Below are 25,928 nucleotides of genomic sequence, written 5' to 3'. Positions count from 1 at the left end.
CAGGCGTGGCGATACGCTTGGATGTACATGTGCACACCGGCCCGCGTGTGCAAAGGGAGACAGTGGCTGTCCTGTGAAAATGGCATTCTGGGCCTCTGCGAAACTCTCCCTGAGATGAGAGGGTTAAAGGAAGCCAGGCATGAGAGGGAGAGCTGTGGCACGAAGGAGCAGGGTCAGGGTCCTGCCGAACCCGGGTGCTCCCGGCTCAGACACTGACGAACCATGGCAGCCGGTGAGCGAGGCAGTTTCTCTGAACTTCCTTTCCTCACTGAGTGTTACGAGCAGTAAGAGAACCTCCGGGGGTTGGTGTGTGACTTCAGTAAGACAATGTACGTGGGTGACACATCACACGGATTTCATCGGCGTGACTTAATAGGAATGGTTGGAGGGAGGTACCGATAGCTGCCCAGCTTCCGGAAGCACTATTCAGGTAGCACAGAGGCCTAGGTTCGAATCCCAGCTCCATCCTGAATTAGCTACGAGACCTCAGTTTCCTCACTTGGAAAATGGGGAGAGCGCCCAGTCCTTGGGCTTCTGTGAAGATTACGTGAACAGTGTACGCAAAGTGCTCAACACAGTACCTGGCACATGGTATAAACACTCAACAAATCGAGCTCGGGATATCGTTCATTCTCTTGGCAGAGGAAGTTACAAAATCGAGCATCTCTACAAAGCTTGTATGTGAATGCTCAGAGCAGCACTATTCATAATAACCCCAAAGTGGAAAACTCCAAAGGCCCATCAACTGACGAGCGAATAAGCTAAATGTGGTATATCCACGCAATGGAACAGTACGTGACAATAAAAAGGAAGGAGGTTCTCACACAGGCCACAACATGCATGACCCTCGCAAGCATGATGCTAAGTGAAAGAAGCCAGATGCAAAATACTGTACATTGGATGATTCGTTTATATGGAATTTCCAGAATAGGTCAATCCACAGAGGTGGAAGGTAGATTAGTGGTTGCCTAGCGGCCGTGGTGGAAAAGCTGGATGGCATGGGGGAGTAATTGCTAATGCACACACAACGTTTCTTTTCGGGGTGATGAAAATGTTCTAAAATTGACTATGGTGGTAGATGCATGATGCTGTGACTATACTAAAAACCACTGAGTCGTATACTTTTAGTGGGTGAATCGTGTGGTATCTGAATTATATTTTAATAAAGCTGTTACAGAAAAAAAAAAAAAGAATATGAAGTTTATCTTTCAGAGGTTTGAAGGCTCAGAAAAGCATCACGGGGAATCACGCCAAATAGATTTCACCGACTCGTGGCCCTTGAATCTCTGTGCCTGGTGTGGACTGAAGAGACCCAGGTCCCATGCTGTCTTTTCTGGATCCTGCTCCCATACCTACCGTGACCCATTTTCCAAACCAAAAATCAGGACACAGAATATTACAAGGCCTTTTTTTTTTCTGATTTGTGGATGTATTTATACGCATTGCCTTGTTGAACAATGAAAATCAGATTCATTGACACAGGTTGGGCCATACATTGGGCAACGGAGGTGCGTCCAAAGACATGGGCATTTAAGTGGGCTTCCGTGAATTAAGCAGCAAAGTCCTCACACACCTGGCGTGATCACCACCTGCCTGAGTGGCCAAAGGGCTAGAAAGGTGTGTTTGAAGAGCCTGAGGACACCCACAACACCTGCCCAGGTGGCCTCAGAAAAGCGAGACCAGGATGAGACTACTACTTCGGAAGCAAAAATCTAAACGATTGTACGGGGCTGGCCCAGGAGGAGGACCCTGGGAAGAGAAAAGAAGGGCAACCTACAGAAATGATTCTCAAATGGTGTTCCTTGGAGGGCCCTGGGTCCCATTAGGAAGCAGAGGGGGAGGCCACATGGAGGTCTCCAGCCCACGCCAGCTTCAACCAGCACACCTCCCCATCAGTTTTGGATATTTGGGGTTCCATGTAAGACTCGATATGGAAAAAAAAAGTTGCACCATTAAAAACAAAATAGGGGGCACTCAGGTCATGATGTCACAGATTGTGGGTTCGAGCTCCGCATCGGGCTTGGGGCTAACAGCGTAGAGCCTGATTTTTTTTTTTTTCAACGTTTATTTATTTTGGGACAGAGAGAGACAGAACATGAACGGGGGAGGGGCAGAGAGAGAGGGAGACACAGAATCGGAAACAGGCTCCGGGCTCCGAGCCATCAGCCCAGAGCCTGACGCGGGGCTCGAACTCACGGACCGCAAGATTGTGACCTGGCTGAAGTCGGACGCTTAACCGACTACGCCACCCAGGCGCCCCATCGCCTGCTTTAGAACCTCTGTCTTCCTCTCTCTCTGCCCCTACCCTTCTCATGCTCTCTCTCTCAAAAATAAGTAAACATTTAAAAAAATAAAACACAATATAAAGTAAAATAAAATAAAATAAATAAAAATAAAATAAAATAAAATAAAATAAAATAAAATAAAATAAAATAAAATAAAATAGAAATCACTAGTCTAGTCTTAAAGCATAGAAAAGAGACATCTGAAATGCCAGGAATGGGCAGAGCCATCCCACACAAGTCATGGGAAAGAGGCACTAGTTCCATGGCACGCGAGCTTTATGTTAGCAGGCACGCATTTATTCATTGACAACATTAGCGTAAGTGCTTAGTGGACACGATCTCACTCAATCTCTGCAACAACTCTGTGAGAAGTGTGTGTTCTGTGTGTTATCCTCATTTGAGGATGAGAAAACAGAGGTCAGAGAGGTCGAGGGACCTGCCCCAATTCACAGGGCTGGTGAGCAGTAGAGGTAGAAGGTAACCCCAGCTCAACCTCACGTAGACCCTGGACCCTGAACCAATGCTCATCTTCTTTCGGTGCAATTCATCTTCAGGGGAATATGCTGCCGAGAAGGAGGTGTACCAGGTAGGTGTGTCTCAATCAGCTCAGGCTGCTGTCACAAACAACCACAGACTAGGTGGCTTATCTAGCAAACATTTTTTCCTCACAGTCGTGGAGGTGGGAGATCTGAGATCAGCTAGCATGGTTGGGATCTATTGCGGACACCTGCCTTCTTACATGGTCCTCAAATGGCGGAGAGGGAGGGACAACGTTCTCTGGACTCTTCTCAGAAGGGCACTAATCCCATCACGGAAGTCCCCCCACCCTTGTGACCTCATCAAAATCGAATCCCCTCCCCAAGGTCCCACCTCCTAATACCATCATCTTGGGGGTTAGGATTTAACACATGCATCTCCATCGCAACAGAGTGCACGAGCCTTTCACACACCATAAAGAAAGTCTTGGGGCCCCTGGGTGGTTCAGTCGGTTGAGTGTCCGACCTCGGCTTAGGTCAAGATCTCGAGTTCACGAGTTCGAGCCCTGCATCGGGCTCGCTGCTGTCTTGCTGCCGACAGGCTGACAGCACGGAGCCTGTCCTGGATCCTCTGTCCTCTTCTCTCTCTGCCCCTCCCCTGCTCCCGCTTTCTCTCAAAATATAAGTTAAAAAAAAAAAACATTAAAAAAAGAAGTCTCATCAAGGCAAATCAACTCTGAAACACTAATAGACAGGACCCTGGGCCTCTGGAAATTCCCCTAGCTAACACTCCCAACCCCCAGTAAATTTCTAAACTGGGAGCTTTTTTCTCTTTGGCCCATATGATCTCACTCTCCCCAACTTTTCCATCGATCACCTTGTAAATATTAGTAAATCACTTGTAACCAAGTAAATTAATAAAACAATCTCTCGGAAAATGCCCACGTCCCCTGTAAGTCTGGGAAGGAGCTCAGCCCTCTAGGGTGGCGGGGGGCGGCGGGGAGCTCCCTCAGCGATGTTTGGATCAGGCTCATGCTACCTACGCCTCACCTGTCTCTGTCACGTCAGTACACAAAGGGCACAATCCCACCTGGACCAACAGGAGGCAACACACATACGATCGTCTGTTCTGGGGTTGTGGGTTCTCTTCTCCTTGACAGCACACCTTCAGGACACATGCTGGGAACCGAATGTGTCCCCCCTCCCCCTACATTCACATGTTGAACCCTCAGCTTCCAAAGTGACTGTGTTTAGAGACAGGGCCTTTTAGAGGTAATGAAAGTTAAATGAAGTCATGAGGCTAAGTCCCTGCTCTGAGAGGATTAGTGTCCCTGCAAGGAGGGACACCAGAGAGCTCTCTCTTTCTCTCCCCCGGTGTGAGGGTGTGGCAGGAAGACAAGCCAGGGAGCAGGCTCCCCCCAGAAAATGAGTCTGCTGGCACCTTGACCTTGGACGTCTGGCCTCCAGAACTGTGAGAAATAAATGTCCGTTGTGGACGCCACCCACTCTGTGGTGTTCCGTTATGGTGGCCCGAGAGGACAAGGAAAATGTGCCAACACCAACCCAGATGTACAGGACAGCCGCCAGCCATGGAACACCACATAATCAACTCACAGAGCATCACTGGACACACCCGGAGACAGAGGGATCATGACCCGGTGGGGAAGAGGGAATGTGGCAATGTTATATTAAGGGGCATATGAGGTCCCCTGAGCACACCTCTTTCTTCTTTTCCTCCCCACTGGGTTCAACGAAGGGACTCTGCAACTCTCTCCAACCTCCATGCTGTTCTGGGCACCACTTTTCAATTCAGGGTTTAGGTTTTTGACAATGATCAGCTCCTGTCTGGGAACAGCCTCAACTGGGTGGCTGGTTGGCCTCGGCCACATTGAGGTCAGAACCCAGATTCCGGGGCTGTGGGCACAAAGGATGAGGTACAGGCTCAGGCTCTTAGGACACCAGAGGAACATGTCCCCAACAGGCAGTCACCAAGAGCAGGCTTGCTGTTCGGCAGTCCCTGGCGAGGGGCCCCGTGTGTCTGGAGAGCAGCGCACTCAGGACTGAGTGCGCAGCTGACGCTCCTGTCCCCCGGGCCTGGCTGTCCGGTTACGCCAGGATGCTGCTCAGGGTTCCTAGCCGCCTGCCTAAGGAAGAACAGTATCATCTGACACATCGTCCAGCCCCGGGGATGGTTCTTCAGAGAAGTCAACGAGGAAGCGTGGTAAGGCTGCGAGGTCGGGGGCTGCAGCAAGGACAAGGCTGAGATGGAGAGACGCAATCAGGGGCCAGGGTCTTTCTCATGCTTCCGGCCATGGGGACTCTGTGCCCAGGGACTCTTCCACAATAAGCCCTCAACATGCCTCTTTCATGCCCAGGGGGCTGGTGACCCCTTACATTGGGCCTTTCTCCCCACAAGCCAAGAGCTTTACCTCTGCCCCGTTCTCTCAGAGTTCCTTTCAGGCTCATGAGAAGGAAAGGGTGGCCTCCCGACTGTGCCCACCTCCCCCTCCAAGGTCTCCTCCATGTTCCAGACCCAGACCGAGGTCTACTCCAGAGAGGACACCTCCCCTGGGGCTGGCTGGCCTGGCTCTGCCCACTCTACTCCCTTCTGGTTCACCCAATGAGTGTGGCCATGATTATCACTGACCTGCTCAAAGTTCTCAGGCCTCCCCATTATCCGATGGTTGGTCCCATTTGAGTCTCTAAGATGGCATCGGGGCCTCTGCACTCTGGCTTCCACAGAGCACTCCCTTTCACCCCCATAGCGACAGCGCCCCTATATCTGGACCAGGACTGGCCTACGTTCCTTCCTCCATTGCCTCTGCTGACACTGGCCCCGCCCCTTATTCCTCCTTTCCTTATAAGGACCCTCCTTCTTCCTCCTCAGACCCACCTCTTCCAAGAAGCCCTCCTTGACTTCCCCAGCCCAGTACTCTCCTGACATTTCCCCAGCGACCACTCATTGCCCTGGAAGGGTGCTTACCTTAACATCGAGGTCTTTCTGTAACTTCCCTCAACTAGATTGAACCTTAAAAGCTCAGAGTGATCTCCTTCCTTTGAAACTCCCAGGTTCCCCGTCCCAAATTAATTCCCTCTTCCTTAAAACTCCCACAGAAATTTCTCTGTACCGTTCATGAGACACTCATCACTTTTGACTTTTTTATTATGCCTATCTGTTTATCCGTCTTCTTTCCCGGAGGCGGCCGGCTCCTTGAGGGTGAGGGCCAAGCCAAATTCATCTCTGTACCCTCATGATTCCAGACACGTATGCCGGAGGCCCTTAATGAATGGTTATTGAGTGAGTGAATAATAGGAGGGGGTGCAGAAGCATGAGATATCGCTCAGACTGAGAACAGTCCCTCGGAACCAGCACTGCAGGGTGCAGGGCCCGCGTGGGGGCCTCTAGGGCACCTGGGGGCCGGCCCACCTGTGCGAACTGGAACAGGGCTCTCCCTCCTCGAATTCTCAACAGCCTGGAAATCACCCCTCAGGTTGGAAAAATCAGCCTCCTTTAATCCCTTGGGTTTCTAGAATCTCTCTACTCAAGATTTCCAAGCACTTTGATAACTTTTATCTCTGTAAGGTGGGGGGGGGGGTTGCAGAGAATTAGGGGAGAGACTTTACAGGCAGCATCTGTAACACCGCCCGCAGCTGTTAGAGCCCTGTGCTCAGAGAAAGAGATGCTTGGAGCCTCCAGGGAACCAGTCAGCTTTGCTCCCAGGCCGAGCCCCAGCCCCAGGATCACCATTCACCTGACACCAGCTTCCCATGCTCACCTCTGACTTCTCGCGCCTCTCTTCTTACCCCTGATGGTCCCTGTCATCCTTCCTGTTGGAGGAGGTCACATCGCTGTGTGGGTCACTCCACCAGAAACCCACACCCTTCTTCCTCACCTGGGGTGCAACGCAGGACTGCCATCTGCCCCTGGCCTCGCCCGGCCAGCTCCCTCTCACATTCTGGACTGTATTTGTTTCCTGGGGCAGACGTGGGGGGTGGGGGTGGGGGGGGCTGAAATAACAGAAATTTCTTTTCTCACAGTTCTGCAAGCTAGGAGTCCAGGATCAAGATGTCAGCGGAACTGGCTTCTTCGGAGGCTTCTCTCCTCAGTTCATCTCCCTGTGTCCTCACGTGGTCTTTCCACAGCTGCATCTGTATCCTAATCTCCTCTTCTTATGAAGACACTTGTCATTCTGGATTAGGGCCCACCCTAATGACTTCATTTTAATTTAATTACCTCTTCAAAGACATCATCTCCAAATGCAGTCTCTTAGTTAGGACTTTAACATATGAATTGCAGGGGGGCGGGTCAGTCTTGAAGTATGTTGGACTTGGGCTCAGGTCATGACCTGAGGATTCTTGGGTTCGAGCCCCGCATCGGGCTCTGTGCTGACAGCTCGGAACCCGGAGCCTGCTTCAGATTCTGTGTCTCCCTCTCTCTCTGCCCCTCCCCTGCTCACACTCGGTCTCTCTCTCCAAAATAAAGAAACATTTAAAAAAAAGGAGGCATATGAATGGGGGGGGGCACACTAGTGAGCCCATAACCTGGACCTTCACCTACAGCCATTGCCCAGCTCCCACCCCCTCTCCCTGTCCTCAGAGAGATTAATCCGAGACCACTTTCTGGAACTGCCTTCACTCTGTGCCCCCACCTCTTTTTTTTTTTTTTTTTCATGTAAGTATGTGAGTAAGTAAGTAAGTAATCTCTACACCCAATGTGGGGCTTGAACTCATGACACCGGGATCAAGAGTCACATGCTCTTCCAATTGAGCCAGCCAGGTGCCCCTTTCCAATAGGCTCAGATAATGAGGTCTCTGGTTCTAGGAGAGCCTCCCCACCCCCACCCCCTACCCCCCCCCCCCGCCTTGCCACCTCACCATGCCCAGCTGTCCTCTCCTGACCCTCTGCCTCTCACCACACTTCCCTTCCCTCCTTTACCTTCAGTCTCTCCCCAGACCAGCTCATTCCCTTTTGCTAAAACGTGCTCAGGCCCTCCCCTCCCACAGGGACCCTCCATGGACCACAGTGACCATGTGTGACCCTCTGGCTGTCCCTTCCAGACTTCTCAAGTGATTACTCAACTGTTGCTAACTTCATCTCATTTTCCCTTAAACTGCTGTAATCCGCCTTGTGCCCCCACCACCCCACTCAGACTGTATGCACAAAGTCACTGTCAACAACCACGTGTGCAAAGCCAGGGGACGCTTTTGATTCTCCGTCTAACCGCATCACTAGCTGGCAGTATTGTTTACTATCTGACGGGTGCTGTTCCAAGGACATCGTATGATTGTTCCGTTTAGTGCCACACAACCCCACAGCTTACTGTCCCATTTTACAGGTGAGAAAACAGAGACAGGGGCAGGTGGAAACAACTTGCCCGAGGTCACACAGCTCTTAATGGCAGTCTGGGTCCACAGCCTGTGAGCTGCCAGACCACTTGGTTAAGCTGCGTCTCAGTTTCCTCTGAACCTGAGGGTGCTGAGTGTTCGAGTCCCAAGTTCTGAGTCTTTTGTCTGAAACCCTCAATTTCCTTGGCTTCCATGACAAGAAGTCCCTGGGGTTTTCTTGCTGTTCCTCTGACCATTCTCTCAACGTCCACAGTCTCTTGCCTACCCTTTAATACTGGTGAGGCCCCAGGGTTTGTGCAGAGCCTTCTTGTTGCCTCCCTCAGAAGCTTCCTAAGTGATCTTGTTCACAGTCCCCTCCAGGAGGGTGTCCTAGGTCACCTGCCTGATGACATCTCCACGTAAATGTCTGATAAGCATCTCAAATTTATTAAGACTCAAGGCAAACTCATCCTCTTCCCTCTTATGTTCTCCTTGGGTTTAGCTAATGGCAGCACCAGCCACACAAGCATCATGGCCTCACCCCAACTCCTTACCTCCAAAGGCCCCGGCTTTGCCCCTCACTGTATCCCGAATCAGTCCCCTGCTCTCCATCTCAACACCACGGCCCAAGTTCAGTCCTTTCACGTCGGCTACTCAACCTCAACCTCTTGACTCTGGCTTTCCCACCAAACTTGCCGCCACCACCTGGCCGTCCCCCATCATGCCCACACACAGCTGCCCGTCACTCGAAGGTGCAAACCCCTGCTTTTAGCTTTGAGTCTCAAAATAAATGGAACTCCTTGGCATGGCAGACAAGACCTGGCTCTCCTTCTCGAACCTTATGTTCCGCTTCTCTGCTCATCCCTCTCTACCTTCTGGAAATACCAAACTACCCTAGCACCACCTAAACCCACACACATGCCGTTGAGTGCCTGCACGTTTTTACTCAGGCTCTTCCTTCTGACTTCCCACCTTTGCTCACGGATCACTCTTACTCAGAATGAGTCCTCCACTCAGACGCCCCCTCCTTCCAGAAGCTTTCCCTGAACACAGAAGTTGATCAAGGGCGGCAAGCATGTATCCCCATAGAATCCCATGCATCTTATAGTCTATTTCAATGATCAGTTTCATCTTTAACTTCCCCTCTTGAATCTTTTCTATCCCCAGTGCCTGGCATCCCGCCTGACAACAGGAGGCACTCCGTAAATGTTTAAGCCAAATCTGTCTTGGCTTTTGAGGGATGTTATGCCAACTTCTAACCCTTCCTTCAAAATTACTACTCTGACCCATACGTATACGGCCAGCTGATGTTGACAAAAGCGCAGTTAGGAAAAAACGGTATTTTCAACAAATTGTACCGGAACAGTTGGATATCCATACGTTTAAAAATTAAAAAAAAAAAAAAAAAAAAAGAACTCCCAACCCTGTCTTGTGCTATGTATAAAAATTAACACAGAATGGATCCTAGACCTAAATGTAAAACCTAATGCTATAAAACTTCTAGAAGAAAATTTTGTGGCTTTTAATTAGAAAAGACTTCTTAGACATGACACCAAGAGCAAAACCCATAAAATAAAAAACTGACAAACTGGAATTCATCACAATTTAAAATGTCTGCTCTCCCAAAGACACCATGAATGGGAGGAAAGACAAGCCACAGACTTGGAGAAAATATTATACAGACAGCATATATGTGATGAAGGACTTACATCCAGTATATACAAAGAACTCTCAAAAACTCAATAATAAGAAATCAAACAATCCAATTTTTTAAAACACGGGCAAAGATTTGAATAGACAGTTCACCAAGGAAGTTACATGGGTGGTGAATAACATATAAAGATATGCTGCTCCACATCATGAGTCATAACAAGATCTCACCATAAATCTTTTTAGAATGGCTAAAATTAAAAAGCTCAACCACATCAAGCTGGCGACGATGTGGAAGAACTTTCATAAGCTACGGGCGGGAATGTAAAATGGTATAACCACTTGGAAAACACTTTGATCATTTATTTTTATTTTTATTACTTATTTTTGAGAGAGAGACAGAGTGTGAGTGGGGGAGGGGCAGAGAGAGAGGGGGAGACACGGAATCCGGAGCAGGCTCCAGGCTCTAAGCTGTCAGCAGAGAGCCCGACGCAGGGCTTGAACTCATAAACCGTGAGATCATGACGTCAGCTGAAGTGGGACGCTCCACCGACTGAGCCACCCAGGAGCCCCAACAGTTTGATCGTTTGTTAAGAAGTGAAACATGCCCCAACCATACGACGCAGCCATTCCACTCCTAGGTATTTATCCAAAAGAAAGGAAAGCTTGGGTTTAAACAGAAACTTGTACATAAATGTTCACAGCAGCTGGCTCTGTGATAGCCAAAGATGGAAACAAGCATCAAGAGGGAAGTGAAGAAATACACTGTGGTATATCCATACAACAAAAGACGACTCAGTGACAAAACGGAATTTAGGAAGCCAGACAGGGGCTCCGTGCTGACAACGTGGAGCCTACTTGGGATTCTCTCTCTCTCTCTCTCTCTCTCTCTCTCTGCCCCTCTCCTGTTCTCTGTCCCTCTCAAAATAAACAAACATTTAAAAATGGAAAACTTTCACTACTTTGACTGTGGTGATGGTGTGAAGGGTGTACATATGGCAAAACTTATCAAATTGTATACTTCAAAATACAGGCAGTTTATTGTAGGCAAATTATACTTCAACTTAAAAAAAATGCCGTGATGAGAAAACAGTTACTACTCTTCTGGCTCCTTCCCACTTTCTCCCCACCCTCTCTCCTCACCCTCAGCAAATGAGACATTTTAAACTCTGTGGTCTATACCTACTGCCTCCAACTCCTCTGCATCTTCTCTGTCCTGAGCCTCCGCCGTCGCTGAATTCATTCCCAGAAATCACCAAGGTTCTCCTTCCTCCCAGATCCAAAGGTCTTTCTGTGGTCTTTTAGGGTTTTGAGGCTCTGAGTCATATGCGACTGGAGGGTTTTTTTGGGTTGCCGTGTTTTAACATCCATGCTGTGACACTAGCCTGATTTTCATTCTGGTCACCTTTGCTCCAACTCTGCTCTGCCTCCAACTCCCTTCCCTCATTCATTCATTCATTCATTCATTCATTCATTCATTCATTCATTTAAGTATGTATTTGCTTTTGAGAGAGAGAGAGAGAGAGACAGTGCAAGTGGGGAGGGGCAGAGAGAGAGAGAGAGAGAGAGAGAGAGAGAGAGAATCCCAAGCAGGCTTCGTGTTACCAGCACAGAGCCCGCTGCGGGGCTCGAACCCACAAAACCACGACATCATGACCTGAGCCGAAACCAAGAGTCAGATGCTTACCTGACTGAGCCACCCAGGCGCCCCTCCTCCCTCTTTCATACAGCCCTAGCTGGCAGTGTTCCCCAGATCTCACACTCCGCATTCAGTCCTCGGTCCACATTTTCTTCATTGTGTACTTTCTCCCTTGAAGGATTCATTCTCAACTAACAGCTCTACGCAGGTAGGTAATTCCAAGACCCCTCCCCTGCCCCGCTGCCCAATCTCCACGCCAGACTCCTATCTCTGGGTGCTAAAGGGAAATGTCTCCTTGGAGGTCCCGCCAAACTCCATGTCCCAAAGGTAACCCATTATCTTTTCAGAGAATGCCTTCCCAGTTTCAATGAATGGCCCTTCTCTTACACGTGTTCCACGGCACAGCCGTCCTGCACTCTCTTTGGCCCTTTGGCCACTCCACTTGCTCACCGAGGACCCCTGCTCTCTTTCTGCCTCCCCTGCCACCAGCCCCGCCTCTCTCCCGCAATACCCCTTGCCTGTTTCCCGCCTCCAGGCTCTCCTGCGCTAACCCAGCGTCTCCGCATTGCAGATTCACCTGCCTGGTGCCCCCGTCCTCCACAGTCCGGCGCCCTGACCCAGGCACGTGCTGGACTGCTCTGGCCCATGCGGATTCTGCCCTCTTCCAATCCCCTAACGTGCTCACAGCCCGTGCCATTCATTTAGCACTTAACCCGGTGCTTTGTAAGTGATAGAGGCAATGCATCCATCTACTTAATCATTCCTTTGTTTATTAATTCATCAAATACCTATTCAACATCAATCTTAAGCAGGGCACTATGTACACAGAGACGGGTAAGATGTATTTCTGCTTTCAAAGCGTCCAGATAGGGCCATCAAATCAAATGGCCACAACCCAATATGGTAAGTAATAGGACAGAACCCCATTATGATCCATCCATGAGCCATCCAGGTGCACTGGGAAATGGCAGAAAACTATGACTGGGTCTTTGGCTCTCAAAGACATTTCCGGGAAGGGGTGGAGACGCTCAGTGGTGTAACGGAGAAAAATCACAAAGCCCCCAGCTTTTCTGGGAAAGAGAGAGACATTTTAGGGAAGGCCTCACGCACACACGTGTTCAGTGCCTCCTACGCACCAGGCTTCACAGAAGAGGCAGCCTCGAAGTAGGCCTGTGAGCTCCCTAGAAAGGCAGGGAACTGAAGCGTGTTCCAGTGTGCAGGGCCCCCAAAGGCGTGACTGGTTCAGTGGATGCGGGACGGGCTGGAAGGGAGGACAGAAGCCTGAGCAGGAAGGATCTTTGTCCTTCCAGGGACCCGGAAGGTTAACAACAGAAGGGCCTGTGACAGACGGTGACATCATCAGATTTGCATTTTAGCGCCATCACTCACAGCACTGAAGATATAGGGGGGTGGTAACTGAAATTTGAATAGGGAAGGTGAGTTTGGGGATGACTTTAATAGCCCAGGAAAAAGAGGTGAGGCAGGTACTGAGGGGCAGGACAATGAGGATCAAAGAAGGGGGGCAGAGCCGAGCAAGATTCATGACGTGTTAAGGCAAGGGTGGCCGGCTGTGGAGGGGTAGGAGGAGATACAAAGGGCTTCTGGCCTGACTGCTTAGATGGTGACGTCACTGACCAACATCAAGAACACAGCGGGGTAAAGACGAAGGCTGTTCTGTTTTGCTTCCGGAGAAGGGCGCAGATGATGAGATTGGGGTGGTACTTGTTTAAGTTTGGGGCACACCGTTTTGCAGCGGACAGTCACTGGCCTGGCTCCCAGAGAACCATCCAGGCTGGACACGCGGATCTGGGAGAGCGCAGGGCGAGGCTGGCAATGACAATTTGGATCTGCCAGAGGAGAGAGGAGGGTGGAGTCAAAGACCCTGGGGACTCGACACCTGGGGAGAATGTGGAAAAAGGGAATCTGATGCAAGAGGCTGGACGCAGTGGTGAGGCCGGCTGGAAGTCAAACGAAATAAGGACTGGGAATTTTCCATGAGATTTGGCAACTAGGAGGTCACCAGGGACCCCGGTGAGAGCCATTTGAGGGGAGGGGTGGGGGCAGCACACAGACCCAGCTGCTTGAGAAGGGGCCAAGAAGGCCAACGAGTCAGGTATAGCTTGTCTTCTGGGGAAGGAGTGTGATTAGGGCGGAGGTGGAGTGAGTCACATTGCCCAAGGGAAGGGGCTATAAATTCAGAGGACAGGGGCTCAGAAGAAGGAGCCCGAGGGGAGGGAAGCGGATAATGTCAGCAGCAAGGGGGCACTTTTGGAAGCAAGTCCTGCAAAAAGGCCAGTAAGACAGAGCCTAGAGCACAGGGTACAGGTTCATGCAGGCTGCGGGAAGGGAAAAGCCATGGCAGAGACTGCTCGCTGGCCACCAGGGGTTCCTTTTTTCTCTTCCTTTTGACAATAAAACACCCTCAGTGTTACCTGGACACATGATTGCCCAGCTACAAACCACACTTCCCAGTGTCCTCTGCAGCTGGGGGAGGTCTGGAGCTGAAGTGGGCCCGTGAGTTTGAGTCCAAGTAACCACGGACCATCGGGCCATCCCCATGCCCTAGACGCTCCTTCCCTTTTTTTTTTTTTTGCCAACTGGAAATGGTGACATTGGAAATGGTGACACTCCAGGAATGGAGTGGAGGGGAACTATAGACTGATAATGGCAACAAGGCTTCTTGGCTCCCTTCCGGCCAGCCCTGAATCATGACTGACCTATAGACTCACGCACACTCCTGAGCCATACCCTTCGATCTTTGAAATTCGACACGTTCGGTCTCTTTGCTACTGAAGCTTAGCCTATGCTCCAGCTCGGTGCTGTCCCACAGAAATACAACGCAAGCTATGTTTGTAATTTTAGGTTTTCCAGGAGCCACATTTAAAAAAAGTAAAAAGATATTTAAGGGAAGGGAAGCAAAAATAATATAAAAACAGGGAGGGGGGCAAAAACATAAGAGACTCTTAAATGTGGAGAACAAACAGAGGGTTACTGGAGGGGTTGCGGGAGGGGGGATGGGCTAAATGGGTCAGGGGCATTAAGGAATCTACTCCTGCAATCACTGTTGCACTATATGCTAACTAACTTGGATATAAATTAAAGAAAGAAATAAAAACTAAAAAAAAAACAAAACCCAAAAATAAACGGGTGAAATTATGAAATTAAGTAATACATTTTATTTAACCAAAATTTCCAAGTATTACTATTTCTACATCTAATCAATATAAAATTGTTGAGGGGCACCTGGGTGGCTCAGTCGGTTAAGCATCCGACTCTTGATTTCGGCTCAGGTCACGATCTCACCATGTGGGAGTTCGAGCCCCACGTTGGGCTCTGAACTGACAGCATGAAGCCTGCTTGGGATTTTCTCTCTCCCTTTCTCTCAGCCCCTCCCCACCGACTCACGCACTCTCTCAAAACACATAAATAACACTGAATATATATAGACGTATAAAATCGTTGAGATATTTTGTATTGTTTTCATACTAAAACTTTAAAATCCAATGTATCTTTTGTACCCAACAGTACATCTGAATTCAGACAAGCCGCATTTCAAGCGCTCAAGAGATAGTGGCTCTCATCCTAGACCATGCAAACGTAATACTAATCGATACGACTCTAAATAACTATTTGGGGGAAGGGAGGTTGAGACAGACTGAGCTTGGGAGCTTTATTTTCTCTGAAAAGAGGCAAGACTGTCACCTTCTGAGCAGTCACGGCAAAGATGGGGGAGACGGTTTCAGGCTCAAGCTTAGAAGAGGCGCTCCAACGTGTAAATAAAATGTCTTTGTGTCGGCCAGGTGGAAAGGCAGAGAAGTTGGTGTCTCTCTGCAAGCAGCCTCAGGGCAGGCAGATGCCAGAAGTATCAACAGTGGGAGTTACTGGGTGGGAGGGCAGGACGAGGGGACAAAGGAGGTGAAGGCACTACCAGGAAAGGGTTTGGTGAAATCCACAAAAGGTTATCCAAATGAACAGACCCTGCGGGGCTGAGAGGCTGCATAGGACTTGGACATGTGGATATGGCAAGAGCGGTACCAGTGGGAGCAAGATGGAAAAGGGGGGAGTATAGGAAGACTGTGGGGTTTGAAATTTAGGGTTTCGGAGGCAGAAGAGGGTCAAGCGTTGCCACAATCCAGAGGGTGGATTAGACAGTGATGTGGACAGGAGAAGGCCGCTGGAGGTGTCCCTTAAGTACCCTCAAGGTAATGGGACTAGAGGGATGGACTCATGGACACAGATGATCCAGCGAGAACAGAGAGGTAGAGAAGAGAGGAGGCGGTGAGCCAGGGATCACAGCCGTGCACGACACCGGCAGGTGCAAGGTGAATGGAGACACGTCCTGGGGGACACCGCAGGACGGGCGGGATGTCTGTGGGCTGCACTGGGAAGCAGGGAAATCCATCTGCCACGCTCTCGGGTGAACAGCTGTCCCCGGAAACAGGTGAAAGGGAAGCATTCCATGGGACAGATTTGGGTTCCCCACAGAATGGAGCTCCGTGTCAAGCTGAAGAGGGCCCACAGGGAGGTCCGGAGAGGGGGTACGGACTGGGGAGAAAGCACAGAGCAGCGGGGGGAAGTGAGCCCAGGGAGGACGGGCGGCGGGGCCAGCACACGAGAGGGGGGCACGGTGCCATTTCCTGGCGCCACGAGTGGCTCTCTGGACGGTGAACACCTCGAGCGCAGGAACCACGTCCCATCGTCTCCCGTGCCCTCCACCGGACTCAGCACAGATCCAGGCAGACACGAAACACGCGTGCCTTCCAGACTTGTCAAGAGACCTGGGCCTGATGTGTGTTGACTGTTGGACTTTCACAGCACGGTTCACCTTTAGCTTCATCCCTTAATCCTTCATGCTCCCATAGTTAACAAAAGGACATGACCCCTGAGAAAAAATTGATGAATAAAGTCCCTGCCATCACCAGCAATTACATCTGCATTTAGTGCCTTATTAATACGGCCACTCTGTAAGGTCTCTGCATGCCCCATTGATATTCCCAGTTAACCCGAAGCTGTTCCTTTCTCCCTCTGGATTGTGCCGTCTCCCTCTGGGTTTTCTCTGGGGGAGGACAGTCCCCAAGTGTTCTCATGGTCACAGAGGGAGCCACAGGCTTCGCCCGTGGCAGCTCCCCTGGCCGGCTTTGGCTGGACCAGACGCACGATGGTGGCAGGGCAGTGCCTGGCATACCCACGTTCAAGGCTCCCCGCGCACAGAGCCAGGCAGGGGAGAGAATTAGTGGGTGCTGGAGTTGCCTGTTTGTCTTTTCTAATAGCTGCCGGTGACAGCCTTCTGGCCAAGTTATGGGCTAAAGCAGAAGGAAGACAGAGGCTCAGGGAGTGATGGGGGCTGGTGGGAGCCCTCACGGGTCTAGCACATCCAAAGATGCCAGGGAGGTCTGCCTTGCGTCCAGAGGACGCCGAGCCCGGGTCAGCTTCACTGTCTGGGGGAATTCAAGTCGATGAGCTAGCAGAGCAGACGCAGTTGAGAACACAGGAGGTGGAGACACGAAGCAACACGGGCCCCTGATCTCCAAGACTCAGGGACTAGTTGGGGGGACAAAAGTGGGGAGTGAGGCAGACAGCACAGGCAGTGTGCCAGGCAGACTCTGCCAGGTGAGCTCGGCGGGGAAGCGGGCAGGTGCCACCCCCAGAATCCCTCCACCTCTGAGTCACCGGCGCTCCACGTGGTCTGTGACCCTCCCCCATCAGTCTTCAACTGGTTACATCATCATTACCTCATGCCCCTCCCTGAGGCTATGGAGAGACCCTAAGCCATTAGAGGACTGAGGGGCTCTTGTGTTTGTCTCTGCATTTTCCCCAAGAGTGTGAAGAAAGGAGGGCCATGCCTCCTATAGCTTATAGCGCAGGACCTCGTCACCTCCAATCAGAAATGACAATTACAAGGGGAACTAGAAGTCTGGCACCTGTGGATGATGCTGACGTCTCTCCACTCAAAGAGGGCAAGTAAGAGATAATGACCGATTAGAACAGCTTTGAGTTCTCTGCGAGAATATGGCCAGAAAAATCCAAAAGGCCATGACTTTGACTGTCTCCGCCTTACGGTTACCTGTCTCTTTTCCCAGGAGGTCAAAGCACAAATAATGGATCCTATTCATTGTCCTCATCCCCCCCTGGGAGTGAGACCCGGACAGGGAACATTTGTCCAGGAGGACATTGGGGTTGAGAGAGTAAGCTAGGGCCTCACAGTGGGAGAAGAACAGAATGTTCATTTGCTCATTCATTCAAAAAGAAAAAAAATTCAGATAATGTCATCTGCTCTGTTGCCTTCTTCCTAATGTGGGAAGAGAGGAGCCTCATATCAACAAAATGTGTCAAACTTCTAACTCACACTGTAATTCCTGTTTGTGATTGGGGAGGACAGTCACTGTTCGCTGTGGTGGAAAGCAATGTTCCCGTGGAGCCTCCGTCTAGAACGTAGGTAGAAACTCTGTCTCACTCCCCATCAGCCTCCCAGAGGCTGGCACCTCCCACATAGTCCACTGACGTCTCAAACATCTTCCGTAGCACCTCACCAGAACAAATACCTCTCAGGTCTATCCTCCCTCAAAAACTCATTACGTGTGCCGTATTTCTCCTTGAGACTAACTTACGTTTTAGCTGGTGTCCCTGGGCACCTCAGGGTATCCCCGGGGAATCATGGAGGCAGTGCTTGGTGGAGGGGATGGTGAGGAGGGGCTGGGTGGCCCCGTCAGGGGAGATCAACAGCCTTTGCCACCTAGGGTCCGGACGAGCAGCCCAAGATGCGGGAGTGACACACGCCGACAGGGGCGTCTGCCCAGGTTCTGTGGCGGGGCTCGGCAGACCACGTCTGGATCTTGGCCACCTCATGCCTGACTGGCTGAGTTTCCTGAAGACAATGCTGTGGCCGTCATCAGAATATTCAAACGCACAGAGGGACAAGGGAAAAGAAATAGCACTAACCTGCAGGAGATAAAAAGCAGCCCCCGTTCAGATGCCATATGCCACAGAAGGAAAAAGCTAGTAAATTTAATTTAGTATAGACTATGCAATTACCTGCTTTAAAAATTAAGGACTGAGACCATAAACCCAGTAAACTCCGAATCTTCATAATGAGCAGTTAAGTGAGAGAGAGAGGAGAGAGAGAGAAGAAGCAGAGAGAGGAAGGAAGAAAAAGGCAAGAGGAAAGAGAAAGGGTGAAGGGAAGAGGAAGGGAGGAGGAAGGGAGAGAAGGAAGAGGAGGAGGACAAGAAGGGGAAAAGCCGATCAGCAAGAGCGTGAGACAGGCGCCAAGCCAAACAGGGCGAAAGCATGACACACGCACGTTCCCAGGGGAATTTTCTGTGCTTGGGGTCTGCTGGTTCTGTTGCCAGAAAGACGTAAAGTCACAACCGCAGGCACAGGTGAGGACAAAATCGTTCCCTGTTGAATAGAAAATATTCACTTTTTTTTTTTTTCTTTCTACTCCTGCAACCACCAGCCCGCTTAGAGCGGGGTTTCTCAGCCTCAGCACTGCTGATACCTGGACCAGGAATGTTCTTGCTATAGGGGGTTTCCGGGGTGGGGGGCACGTAGTAAGTTTAACGGCACCCCTGGCCACCAGGACTAGATGTCAGTAGCACCTTCCCCAGTCATCACAGCCCCCCCCCCCACCCAACGCCTCTGGATACTGCCGTTGGCCTGGGGCAGGGGGAGGCAGGCTGCCCCCCGGGGAGAACCACCAGCTTAGACCCCTGTCACCTCACAACTCCACTCTAGCCTCAGCAGCTCCCCTCCTTGCCTGCTCCACACCCCCAGCCAGCACTTTGAGGGTGTCACCTTCACTATTCAGAAGCACCTAAAAGCATCCCAGGGTCTACGGAATGAAGAAAATCATACTGGATATCCACTCGGTGCCAGGTTGTGAAAGAGACCGGTGAGCTGGACTGAGACCCAGACTCAAGATGTCACGCCCTTGTTGGAGAAAGTAGACAACGAGCATGTAAAGAAAGACGTGCAGGATAACTGCAGAGAAGGGTACACCACGATGGAAGGGGTCAGGGAAGGAACATCTCTGAAAAAGACGTCACCTGAGCTGAGAGGCAAATGAGGAGGAGGAGGAAGCCATCCATGGGGAAGAGGGCATTCCGAGCCAAAGGAGCCCGACAAGAAAGGCTTCAGCAGGTGCTGGTGCTCAGTGGCTTAGTGAATGAGGGGGAGAATGGAAGAAGGTGAAGAGGGACACAGAGGGGATCATATTGCCTCATGGGCCATGGTGAGAAGTTGAATCGTATTCTGACTGCAAGGGGCAGGCACTGGAGGGTTATAAGCAGAGCCGGAACTCCCTGGCCCAGCTCTACGCTTCATAAACCAGCCTCTAACCCACGCCCAGCTTCATCTGCTTCTACTCCTCTGTACAAACTTGAGCTTTGCATTAGGAGCCCCTGGAGGGGTATGAAAGCCAAGACTGCCAGGTCCTGCTCCCAGAGTTTCTGATTCAGTATCGGTGTGGGAAGCACCCCCGCATCTTCATTTCTAACAGCTTACCAGGAGCTGCAGACATCGCTACTCCAGGGACCACACCCTCAACAAACCTCTTTTCCGAGATACGTCTTCGATCCACGCCATTTCCATTTGGAGACTATGCACCACTGCATCCCTCCTCTGCAATCTTGATGCATTGAAAACCGGGTTGTTCTCAAGGTCTGGCTCAGAAACGAACTCTCACACGTACCTTCAGTGGTCACCCCAGGCAAAGGGGCCACTCCCCACTGCCCAGCCGTCATACAGATTTTGTTTACAAGTGACCTGTAATATACACACTCATCAGAGAATCTCAGATCCCTTCTAAACCATGACCTCTAACCAGGGAGGGACCCCATCTTCATCAATCTGTTTCCAATCCCTCTCTATTTTCTGTTTTGAAGGAGGTAAGTCACAATTAAATCTATTGCTTATAGGAATGACTAATATCGTGTCCTCTTTCCACCTTGCACCCATTCGGATGCCTATTATAAAAAAAAAAAAAAAAAAAAAAAAAACCACAGGCGCGCCTGGGTGGTGCAGTGGCGCAGTCGGTTAAGCGTCCGACTTCAGCCAGGTCACGATCTCGCGGTCCGTGAGTTCGAGCCCCGCATCAGGCTCTGGGCTGATTGCTCGGAGCCTGTTTCCGATTCTGTGTCTCCCTCTCTCTCTGCCCCTCCCCCGTTCATGCTCTGTCTCTCTCTGTCCCCCCCCCCAAAAAAAAAACAAAAAAAAACAAAAAAACAAAACAAAAAACCAGAAAACAACAAGTACTGGTGAGGATGTGGAGAAAGTGGATCCCTTGGAGCACCATTGGCGGCAACGTAAAACAGTACAGCCGCTAGGGAAAGCAGTACAGGGTTTCCTCAAAAAAATTAAAAACAGAATTACCATGTGATCCAGCAATTCCCCTCTGGGTATATATCCAAAAAAGTCGATCTATACGGGTATATATCAAGGAGATATTTGTACCTTGGAATTAATCCAGCAATTCCACCTCCGGGTATATATCCAAAAGAGTTTGATGTATATGGGTGTATATCAAAGAGATGTTTGTACAGCCATGTTTATAGAGGCATTACTCACAATTGCCAAAGCATGGAAGCAATCCAAGTATCCATCAATAGATGGCTGGATGAACAGAATGTGGCATATAAATATAACGGAATATTATTCACCCTTAAAAAGGAGTGAAATTCTGACACATGCTACGATATGGATGAATCCCGAGCACATTATGCTAAGTGAAAAGCCAGACACAGAAAGACAAATACTGTACCATTCCACGATATGAGATACCTAACAGTGTTCAACTTCATAAAGACAGAAAGTAGAAAGGTAGTTGCCAGAGGCTGGAGGATGCGGGGAAAGAGGAGTTATTATTTCATGGGTACGGAGTTTTGCAAGATGAAGACAGTTCTGGAGACTTGCTGGTGGCAATGGTTGCAAAACAGTGTGAATGGACGTAATACCACCAAACTGCGCACATACAAATGATGAAGACGGTTTTGTGTTATGTATATGTTACCACACCTAAAAATGATTTTTTTAAAAAACACAAAAAAATTGTGTGTTCTTTTATAGCTTATAAAGCACTTTGAGCCATCAAATCTCACGTGTATCTATCTTGTGCTAATCCAGGAGATAACCGTAAAATCCCACCAGTCCCCCTTTCATAGATGAGTACGCAGAAGCCCAGAAAGATTAAGCCCACTCAAGAACACGCAGCTGACGTGTCGAGGGATTAGAAGCAAACATCAGATCCTCTGCTCCACTACAATACGCTGCCCAGTATATCACAATGCTTCTCCTAGAATGTTCTGTGTAGTAAATCACCTTTAATGTGCTAAGTGATGCATAAATAGTAGCTGGCTAGTTGAGAGGAAGGAAAGAAGGCAGGGAAGGGAGGAGGGGACAGAAAGAATTATTTGACTTGAGGAGGCTTCCTCTCTCATGATTTAGGGAAAGGGGGAAAAAATCACTATTTACTGGATGTTACCATGTGCCCGGAAGTTTGTATACGTTTTTCCTCTTAACTTTCACATACCACAACCCTATATGGTGGGCATTACGGTTATCATTTTACAGATGATGATAAAGAAAAGAGACCCCTGAAATCAGGGGTCTGACCTCTTTCACTATGACTCTGAATCCAGATCTGTGTGACTCTGGGCTCAGGCTCTCACTCCCAGGAGACACAGAGTTCTAGAATGTTCTAGAATGTTTGGTTGCCAGCATGAGGCATCCAAGTCTCCTCGCCTTTGGCTGGCAATCAACCCAACTCTCTCTCTTCCTTCACCACCCACCCACCAGAGTAACTCGAACTGAAAGGGGACGCTTTCCTGAAATTTTCTCCCCTCCTCATGGACTCACCCACCAGCTGTATTTTGCCCCATCCTGACCACCCACTCTGTCTAGGCTTCAGGATGAGGAAAGACAGGGCCTATGGGAGCTTCTCTTCTCCTCTGCTTTCCTCCTGGCCCACACAGGCCTACGTACCATCTCCTCCAACAGCCATTGGTCCCTCCTCTGTGTCACTGGACACACACCTCCCAGGGACTTCACAGGGGGCAGAGAAGAATCACACCCAGCCAACCACGCCTTTCTCAAAGACCTTCCCCTCCCTCCTGAAGGAAGGTACAACTGGTTCTGATGCACCTCTTCTACCGAGCCAACACTCACCCCTCCCCAGGCTGACAGATGAGCAGCAGGGGTGTGTCGCATCCAAGGCTGGACAGGTTCCCAGAGAACGCGCTCTCTGGACTCACAAAGACATCTCAGACCACCTCTTCTGAGTCAGTGCTTTCTCCCACCCTTGCCTCCAAGTAGTCTGCTATACCGAGCTGTCTGAGCCAAAGGCATCCACAGGCCACTCTGTTACAAGAATGTGGAGGGATCTGAGTTCCCACTGATTAGAAACAAAGGCTCATCGACCTCTGTGTAATGAACTTGGTTGCAAATGTGGCTCCAGCCCCTGATTCGCCATCAGAATCTATCATTTAGTACTTTCCTTCCTCAGCACCCAGAACCGGTTAATCTCCCAAACGTTAACCCACTCCATGAATCTGAGGGTAATGAGGTCGACTTGCGCTTTTATTTATCATTAGAGCTGGCAGACCCAAAGGGTAATTTAGTGTTTGAAAAGGCTGATTTTAAAACTTTATGTCAGGGGACGCATTGCCAAATGCAGTCTAATAACTGCATCATTAAATACAGACTAAAGTCTTTATTTAAATTCACGTTCATTTCACCTCTGTCTATAAAACATAGGGATGTACACGGAGCAAGCCCTCAATCCTCAAAACAAATTTCTCTCACTCGGTTTTCTCCCCACATCAGTTGTCCTGGAGTCTGTGGGAGTTCGCTGGGTGTCTGATCCCGTCTCTCACACTTTTCAGCCCCCCACTCATCAAAAGGACACTCATTGTTCCTCAAGCTTCTACAAGGCAACACTGTGCTAAGCAGTGGGGATGCCGAGTCGACGTGCTCCCGGTCCCTGCCATCAAGGAGCATCCAGAAATGAAATGAAAGCACGTTTTCCAACGTGACAGGTTCAGAACACTCTTTCTCCAGCTATCGCCCCAAGTCAATCCTCACTTCCTTCGGGTCTCTGCTCCGCGTGGCAGTAGAGCACCGAGTAGGAAATAGCCCCTTGTCTCCACTGTCCCCCACGCTTCCCCTCACCCTCCTGTGCATCGGTTTTGTCCCCAGCACTTATCAACATCCGGCACACCGTGCGTTTCCTTATATGTGGCGGGCTGGTCCCCACTGCCACGTAAACCTGTGGGGAGAGGGTTGTGGGACGGGCGGGGATTTTGTCTGTTGTGTTTCCCGCTAGGTCTCCAGCCCCGGCAGAGCAGTGGACACACAGCGGACACTGGAACCATACTTGTCGGTGAGGAAGGAGTCGATGCTGTAGTAGAGGCACATGTACAGGGATTCTGGGGGTGCTGGGGAGAGACCTCCACTTTCCGTGGGGGGGTCATCCAGGAAGGTTTCACAGAGCAGGAGGCAGTTACACCGGGGCGTGAAATATACATTTACTGGCTGGGGAAGGGAAGTTGCCTAGTCCACAGGCAGGGACATGAAAGCACCCCGTTCATCCAGCAGGGGCCGGGGGTAAATGGAGGGAAGGGAGAAAACGAAGCTGGCGGTGGTGGTGGTGAGGGGGGTGGGCTGTGAAGGACCTATTAAGCCATTTAAAGGGATCTGAACTCGGGGCGCCTGGATGGCTCAGTTGGTCAAGCGCCCACTTTGGCTCAGGTCATGATCTCACGGTTCCTGAGTTTGAGCCCCGCATCGGACTCTGAGCTGACAGCTGGGAGCCTGGAGCCTGTTTTCAATTCTGGATCTTCATCTCTTTCTAACCCTCCCCCACCCATGCTTGTCTCTCACTCTCTATCTCAAAAATAAACAAAAAAAAATTTGTTTAAATAAATGGGGGAATCTGAACTTTATCTCAAAGGTGCTAGTTGAGCAACCTGTTAACAGTACCTGGGGCAGACCTCCAAGTGAAGTTTCTAGGTCCCTAGCTGCTGTCCCAGTACAGGTCTCTGCTAGGCTGCGTGTTAGTCAGCCCCCAAGGTGGCCCCTATGACATCAGCCTCCTGGAATTCACAGCCCTCACACCTTACCAGGGTTGGTCTGCCCTGCAGCAGACAATAGGAGTGATGGGATGTCACTTCTGACACCGTGTTCCATCTTAGGGACACACACACCACCACCACCACCACCCCCCATCACCACCCAGGCTCTGCTCTGGGGACAGCAAGCTGCTGTGCATCGACCAACCCTATGGAGAGACCCATAAGGTCAGGTGCTGGAGCCTCCAGCCAATAGCCAGCGAGGAACCTAGGTCTGCCAACAGCCACGTGTGTGAGCTTAGAGTTGACAGCGGCCATGGTCAACAGCACAGCTGCAGCCTTGTGAGAGACCTTGAGCCCATCCACCCAGGTAAGCAGCCCCTGGATTCCTGACCCCGAGAACCGCATGAGACGATAAACACTGCTTCCGTCACTAAGTTCTGGGATGATTTGTTATGCAGTGGCAGATCACTAATAGAGCCTAATTCCTGTTCAAGAACATCCAGTGACCACCCCCCCCCCACCCCATGCCTTGGGGACTGGAGTAGAGATGGAGGCTGTCCCTTCTGTAAAGGCCACCAATCCGAGATTCCTAATGAGGTCAGGCAAAGAGGAAGGGGGTGCAAAGCCCAGCGGGTGGGAGAATGCCTGGCCCCCTGATGCACCAGGACTCTGGGGCGCTGGCCACCTGCCACTGTGGCCCACATGGGTACCAGAGGTGCAGGAAGAGAGAAGAGCACGGGGCGTTTTACTGCCATCCCACAACATTTAATTCATGAACTCGTCAGAGGGCACCGTTAAGTAGCGTCTGCATGGCAGTAACAGAGCAGATGATTCAGGGCAGATCAGACTTGGCTCAGAGGCTGGCCTTTCTCTGACAGGTCTATTAAGCGTCGTTAACACCACCCCCCCCCTTTTTTCTTTTAAGTTTATTTTACATTGAAGGAGAGAGAGAGAAAGTGAGAGGCAGAGACAGAGGGAGAGAGAGAATTCTAAGCATGCTCTGTGCTGTCAGTACAGAGCCTGACGTGGGGCTCAAACTCGTGAACGGTGAGATCATGATCTGAGCCTAAACCAAGAGTCAGACGCTCAGCCGACTGAGCCGCCCAGGCGCCCCCTCGTTAATACTCTTAATAAGAAGGTTTCGGCGCCCCCTCGTTAATACTCTTAATAAGAAGGTTTCGGTGCCCAGGTTCTCAGCCACGCCAGACGCTTTTTCAGGGAAGTTCTCCCAGCCTGCCATGGCACCACAGGGTCAACTGTCTACCTAGGGACCACCGAGTGGCAAAAGAGGCTCGGCCTGACCCCAGTGACCATATTTTATTTTCTTTGTTTTTGAGGTATCATTACCATATAACACTGTGTTACTTTCAGGTGTAGGCACGCTGGTGTAATACATTTATGTACTGCAATATGATTACCACTGAGCTAACATTAGGATCACTTAACATTTCTTTCTGTGGTGAGAACAATGAAAATCCAGTCTCTTAGC

At 50.3% G+C, this 25,928-nt stretch overlaps 1 protein-coding gene across 1 annotated transcript in view; it reads right to left on the bottom strand.

The window, feature by feature from the left end:
• Positions 1 to 25,928, bottom strand: part of GRIK4 (glutamate ionotropic receptor kainate type subunit 4) — a 311,988-nt gene that overhangs the window by 176,821 nt on the left and 109,239 nt on the right.

Source organism: Felis catus, chromosome D1 (genome assembly GCF_018350175.1).
Source record: "Felis catus isolate Fca126 chromosome D1, F.catus_Fca126_mat1.0, whole genome shotgun sequence".
NCBI classification, from domain to species: Eukaryota; Metazoa; Chordata; class Mammalia; order Carnivora; family Felidae; genus Felis; species Felis catus.
The sequence above is the reverse complement of the archived record's forward strand: the minus strand, read 5'-3'. Positions and strand labels throughout refer to the sequence as shown.